Source organism: Tachyglossus aculeatus, chromosome 5 (genome assembly GCF_015852505.1).
Source record: "Tachyglossus aculeatus isolate mTacAcu1 chromosome 5, mTacAcu1.pri, whole genome shotgun sequence".
Taxonomy (NCBI): domain Eukaryota; kingdom Metazoa; phylum Chordata; class Mammalia; order Monotremata; family Tachyglossidae; genus Tachyglossus; species Tachyglossus aculeatus.
The window spans coordinates 83,196,103-83,202,655 of NC_052070.1; the positions used below are offsets into that span (position 1 = coordinate 83,196,103).

A 6,553-nucleotide genomic window follows, 5' to 3' on the forward strand; every position below is an offset into this window, starting at 1 on the left:
TTGGGTCAGGGATTGTGTCCAACATAATTAATAAGTACCTACCCCAGTACTTAGGAGAGTGGTGGATTTATTGTAAGTGCTTTAACAAATTGTTTGCATTGTAATTGGTTCCCTTATTGAATTTAGTAGAGAAAGAACCAATGGAGCTAGAGAAAATAAACTTCCCTCTCACTTTTTGGAGTTACAGCTGAGGGTCTTTAGGATGTGGAGAGCTTCTAGTGATCTTTTCACCCTGTTCCAGTTTGACAGATAATTAGAAAACATCGACTTCTGCTGATCTATGCCCTCAGAGCATCACTGAAGCATCTTTAGAAAAATAAAGGACACACGGACACTGCAACAGGTAGGAACCTTTTACATAAAAATTACTCAAGACAAGTGATCTAAAAATGGGAATCTTTGAAAACCCCCCAGTGAGTGAGATCAGTCTAACTAAAAGTCAGTTGTTGCTGAAAGGTCTAGTTCAGTGCTCCAGTCCAGATAAAACACTCTGCTTTAGCCACTTTGGCCATAAATGGCTTTTGCAGGGTGGAAGTCTTGCATGAGCTTTACTGTATCCTACATCCCCTTCCACCTACTCATTTGCTGCACCCATTGCACCAGCAGAAACACAATCAATCAATCAAATAATGGTATATATTGAGTGCTTACTTTGTGCAGAGCATTGTACTATGTGCTTGGGAGAGTACAGTGCAATGGAGTTAACAGACACATTCCCCGCCTACAATGAGCTTACAGGTCCTGTAGATAGGCAGTAACATAAATAAATCATTTTTAATATATAATTTAAAGATATGTACATAAGTACTATGGGGTAGAGGGTGCGGTGAATATCAAATGTCCAAAGGTCACAGATCCAAATGCATAGATGAAAGAAAAGAGAAGGGGAGTTGGAGAAAAGAGAGCTTAATTGTGGAAGGCCTCTTGGAGGTGTGACCTTAATTAGAACATTGCTTGGCACCTAGTAATAATAATAATAATAATGGTATTTGTTAAGGGCTTACTATGTGCAAAGCACTGTTCTAAGTGTTGGGGGGATACCTGGTGATCAGGGTGTCCCACGTAGGGCTCACAATCTTAATCCCCAATTTACAGAAGGGGTAACTGAGGCTCAAAGAAGTTGTGACTTGCCCAAAGTCACACAGCCGACAAGTGGTGGAGTCGGGACTAGAACCCATGACATCTGAATCTCAAGCCTGTGCTCTTTCTCAATAAATACCATCATCATCATAAGGCTTTGGAGTCACAGGTCATGGGTTCAAATCCCAATTCCGCCAATTGTCAGTTGTGTGACTTTGGGCAAGTCACTTAACTTCTCTACGCCTCAGTTACCTCATCTGTAAAATGGGGATGAAGACTGTGAGCCCCCCGTGGGACAACTTGATCACCTTGTAACCTCCCCAGTGCTTAGAATGGTGATTTGCACATAATAAGTGCTTAATAAATGCCATTATTATTATTAAGGCTTTGAAGATGGGAGAGTGGTGGAGTGTATATGGAGGGGGAGGGAGTTCTAGACTAAGGGAAAGGGAAAGGGGTTGGCATTTAGACAGTCAAGATTGGGGCACAGTGAGTAAACTGGAGCTAGAGTAGTGAAGTGTGTGGGCTGGGCTTTAGTAGGAAATCACTAGGAAGGAGCAAGCTAATTGAGTGTTTCAAGCCAAGTAGTAATGAGTTTCCCTTTGATGTGAAGATGGATGGGCCATCATTCTTGAGCAGTGGGAAAACATGGACTGACTTATTTTTTGAAAAATGATCTGTGCAGCAGTGTGAAGTATGGACTGGAGTGGGAAGAGACAAGATGCAAGGAGTTCAGTGAGTAGTCAGGATGGGATAGAATAAATGCTTGGATCAGCATGGTATCAATTTGGATGGAGAGGGAAGGGAAGACTTTAGCAATGTTGTGAAGAGAGAACTCACAGGATTTGTTGACAGAATATGTCAGTTGAATGAAGCAGATGAGTCAAGGATAACACCAAGGATAAGAACTTGAGAGAGGATAAAGACATTATGTACAGACATGGGAAAGACAGGAGGAGGATGGGTTTTGGGTGGGAAGATAAAGAGTTCTGTTTTGGACAAGTTTAGTTTGAGTTTGGACAAGGTAGGTCAGAGAGGTAGAAGAACCAAGAGACGACAATGCCGGTGAAGCCAAGGTTGGATAAAATTTCAAGGAGAAGGGAATGATCTTCAGTTTCAATGTCAGCTTGAGAGGTCTAGGAGGATGAGGATAAAGTAAAGGCCATCAGCTGTAGTGAGAAGGTCATTTGTTACCTTACAGAGGGCTGTTTCTGTGGAGTGAAAGAGGCAGAAGCCAGATTGGAGAGGATCAGTGGGAGAACTGGAGGAGAGAAAGTGGAGAAAACAGATGTAAACAACTCTCTCAAGACTGGAGAGAAGTGGTAGGAAGAAGATTGGGAGATACCTGGAGGGAACTGTGGGGTAAAGGTAGATTTTACTTTTTAGGATAGGGGATACACAAGCATGCCTGAAAGCAGTGGAGAAGAAGCCATTCCAAGTGATGATTGAAGATGGCAGTATAGGAAGGAAGAAGGGATGGGGTCAGAAGCAAAGGTGGAGCAGGTAGAGATTGAGAGGAGGTGAGAAATCTCTTCTTGAGATACTGCAGGGAATATAGGGAGAATCAAAGAGGGGAAAGAAGGTGTGAGTATTGGAGAGGAGCAGGAGAGATTTTAGGGAGATCATGCTCAATGGTTTCAATTTTGTTGATAAAGTTTGTGACCAGGTCATTTGGATTAAAAGAAAGCAGGGGAGGGAGGACGGGAGGCTTGAGGAGGGTGTTAAATGTCTGGAACAGCTGGCTGAGGCCACGAGTAAGGGAGTGAATTAGGAAGAAGTATTGTTGTTGGGTAGAGGAGAGGGCTGAATTGAAGCAGGTAATAATGAACCTAAGGTGAACAAGATCAGAGAGATGTCTGGATTTCCACCAACAGCACTCCACAGTTCTGGGTGCTCAGTGACCCTTCAGGTGTGATCCTGGGCTTCTGAAGTGAGGGGCAAAAGGGCTTGGAGTCCCTTTCCTTCAGCATGATCCTAGGTCCCCTATGTGTGGGGGAGGTGTGGAGGGTGGCAGAGGCCCTCCCCTTGGCTCAGTTCTTTGGCCCCTGGCTTGCAGAGTGGACAGTGGGATGGTTGGCGACCCTTCCCTCAGGCTTGGTCAGAGTTGTGTGAAGGAGATGCTTTGGAGGGATCAGCATACCTTCCTTCTGGAGCAATCCTAGACACCCCACAGGTGTTAGCATGAAGGGGTGGGGGGATGGTCAGCAATACCTCCCATTTGTGCACATCTCTAGTAGCCCCCACCTATTAGAGGAAACTGCGTTGGTCACTGGATTCTACAGATCGGACTTCTGGTGCCATCGCTGTTGCTGCCTCTTACAGCCCTACTGTCATCACCAACACCGTGGAAACCGTGGACAGTAAGCAGTCAATAAATATGATTGATAAACAACTGATAGAGACAAGAGAATGAAGGCAGCACTGTGTCAGCCACTAACACAATAAACAATGTCTTTGTGCAGGACCTCAATTCAGGTATTTGGGGGACTGGATGGGAGCCCACCTCTTGTTTACATTGGGAGACCCCATCCATCTATACATCACATGCAGAAGCTTCACAAGATAAAAACCTCAGAAAATATTTATCTGCTTCAACTAGACCGTCCCCTTAGACTGTAAGCTCCTTGTAGGCAGAGATCATGTCTATCAACTTGATTTTACTGTATTCTCCCAAGTGCTTTGTACAGTGCTCTGCACACAGGAAGCACTCAGTAAAAACCATTTATTGAACTAAAATGTCAGATGATAGTGATTTTTGTTTTAAAAGTAACAGAAAATTCAAGGCAAGAAATTTGGTAAGACATTAAGCAGTTTAATGACTAAGGGCCTATATCAGTCTTCCAAATAACAGATGCCATTTCTTCACTTTTTCTGATATTAAAAGTTTTGAGGGTTTTCATTAATTCTAAACAAAGTGATTAATTAAACTGAATCATCGAGTTTCTCTTCTTCCCTTCAACTCCGGTGGTAATTAATCAAGGTTCTTCTGTGGTCTTTAATGGCATTAAAATTGTGATTCATAATATTATTCTTGTCTTAGAAGCTCAGTTGTCTGTATCCTATAACAGACATTAGAATAAAATGCATTTAGAAATGAAAATGAACATTAATTAGCACCATCCCTGAAAGGAAACTCAGGCAGTCCCTGCGTGATGCTTTACTGTCACTTCCTTTGATCGTACTCATCCAGCCATCATTTTTCTAGTATTTTTTATGGTACTTGTTAAGTGCATACTATGTGCTAGGCAATGTACTAAGTCCTGGGATGATAATAATAATGATGATGATGGCATTTATTAGGTGCCTACTATGTGCAAAGCACTGTTCTAAGCATGGGGGAGGTTACAAGGTGATCAGCTTGTCCCACAGGGGGCTCATAGTCTTAATCCCCATTTTACAGATGAGGTAACTGAGGCTCAGAGAAGTTAAGTGACTTTCCCAAAGTCACACAGCTGACAAGTGGCGGAGCTGGGATTTGAACCCATGACCTCTGACTCCAAAGCCTGTGCTCTTTCCACTGAGCCACGCTGCTTCTCAGGTAATACAAGGTAATCAGGTTGGGCACAGTCCATTTTAGAGATGAGGTAATCGAGGCACAGAGAGGTTAAGTTACTTGCCCAAGGTCACACAGCAGACAAGTGGCAGAGCTGGGATTAGACCAGGTCTTTTAGATTTTGAGGCCTGTGCTCTATCCACTAGGCCATGTTGCTTCTCAGCATCAATAATCTGTCAATCAATCAGAACAGTTATCAAGTGCTTGTAGTGTGTGAGAAGCACTAGGCTCAGCACTGGGGAGACTAGAGAAACAGATTCAGACTCAGTCCATGGCCCCCCCAGGTGTTTGCAATCTACAGCTGAGGAGGACAGACCCTACGGGACAGATGATCTTTCCTTGCTGGGAAATCCAGTGCAAGCTACCAATTGCTGGTGCCTTCAGTCAATCGTTTTTTATTGAACTCTTACAGTGTGCAGAAAACTGTACTACCCGTTTGGGAGAGTACAGTATAACAGAGTTGGTAGACACGTTCCCTACCCTACATTGAACGCTTCATGACTTGTTCCTCTTTGCTACTCTATTCCAAGCCACTCTGTATCAAACTGATATTCTAAATGCTGTACTGGAGTTTGTGGATACTCTATGCTGCTGAGGATGGAGAAGGAAGTTCAGGAGGCTGTACTGGTCATTAGGCCCTGTCCCTTGGACTCTACAGTCCTGATTATATGGGGGCTGCAGAACATTTGTAGCCATAACAATTCTCATCTGATTATTCAGGCTCTCCCAAGCACCTAGTACAGTGCTCTGTACACAGTAAGTGCTCAATAAATACCACTGATTGATTAGGACTAGTGGGACTATTTTTGAAAGAATCTGAGATCTGCACTGCTATGTTACTGGAGGGGTATGAGGGCAAGGGTTGTGGTTTCAGAGGGATGAGGATTTCTGTTTCAGTAACCCCTATTGACTCTTGCCCCTCTCAGGATCGCAACTGGAGAGCTTCCAGTACTCTACCAGTCTTGGCTATCGGAGAGAGAGAGTCAAGCAGAGGTAAAACCATTCCATTCCAAGCTTGGACGGTGGCTAGTGAGTGGAAGGCAGTCTGCTACAAGGCACTCACCAGTGCTGGGCAGCAGCAGCATAGGAGAGAGGTGAGGGTGGAGATTCAAGTTTACTGTATGGAAGAAGGCAGTGGAAAACCACTTCCATATTTTTACCAAGAACATTCTATGGATACACTACCAGAACAATTGCAGATGGAGTGTGGGGCATTTTGGGAGATATGAGTCAATGGAGTTGCTATGGGTTGGAGACAACTCGACAGCATAAGTCAAGACTAACTTTTGCCTGTGGCCTGGGTCATCTGAGTCCTGTCTGTGGATTGCAGTGTTTGATGACACTTTTGCAAAAGGAGGCTAAGGTCATCACTCTCAGAGGTCAGAGGAACTCTACCCTTTCCATAGGACCTCACTATCTAGCACTGCTCCTGCTTTTGCCCAACCTGCTATTTTAAACAGACTTTGCCGGGGGCACACAAGCCCCAACTACTTGGGAAATGAAAAATATTTCACTTGGGTGAATTCCAATACAAGACTAGAACAACACCCTCAGGCAAAGAGAATGCCCTTAATAACCCTGCATTGTGGTTCAAAGATGTTTCCCTGAGCTCTTTGAATAGGAGAGGATTTGGGGAAGAGGAGGAAATGTATCTGTTCAAAGGTACCTATAAACTCTGTTCATTTCTGGAATAAGCATCTTCCTTTTGCCATTGTCAGCCACATGAAGTATAAAATTCAAGACTCCCAGTGCTGTGATTAGCCCTGAGAAATTATCACCCTGACTTCAGGCAAGATGAAGCCTAAACCATGAAAGGCAGATTAAGGTTTGCCCTTTTTCAAAGACCATCCAAGAAGCAGCATGGCCTAGTGGAAAGACCACAGATCTGGGAGTCCAAAGGCCTGGGTTCTAATCCCGACA

The 6,553-nt window shown here is 44.0% G+C and overlaps 1 non-coding gene across 1 annotated transcript; it reads left to right on the plus strand.

Moving 5' to 3' along the window:
- Nucleotides 1-5,549: 5,549 nt before the first annotated feature.
- Nucleotides 5,550-5,689, plus strand: LOC119929205. Its single transcript, XR_005451341.1, has one exon. It is a non-coding gene; the product is annotated as a small nucleolar RNA SNORA7 (small nucleolar RNA).
- Nucleotides 5,690-6,553: the final 864 nt, after the last annotated feature.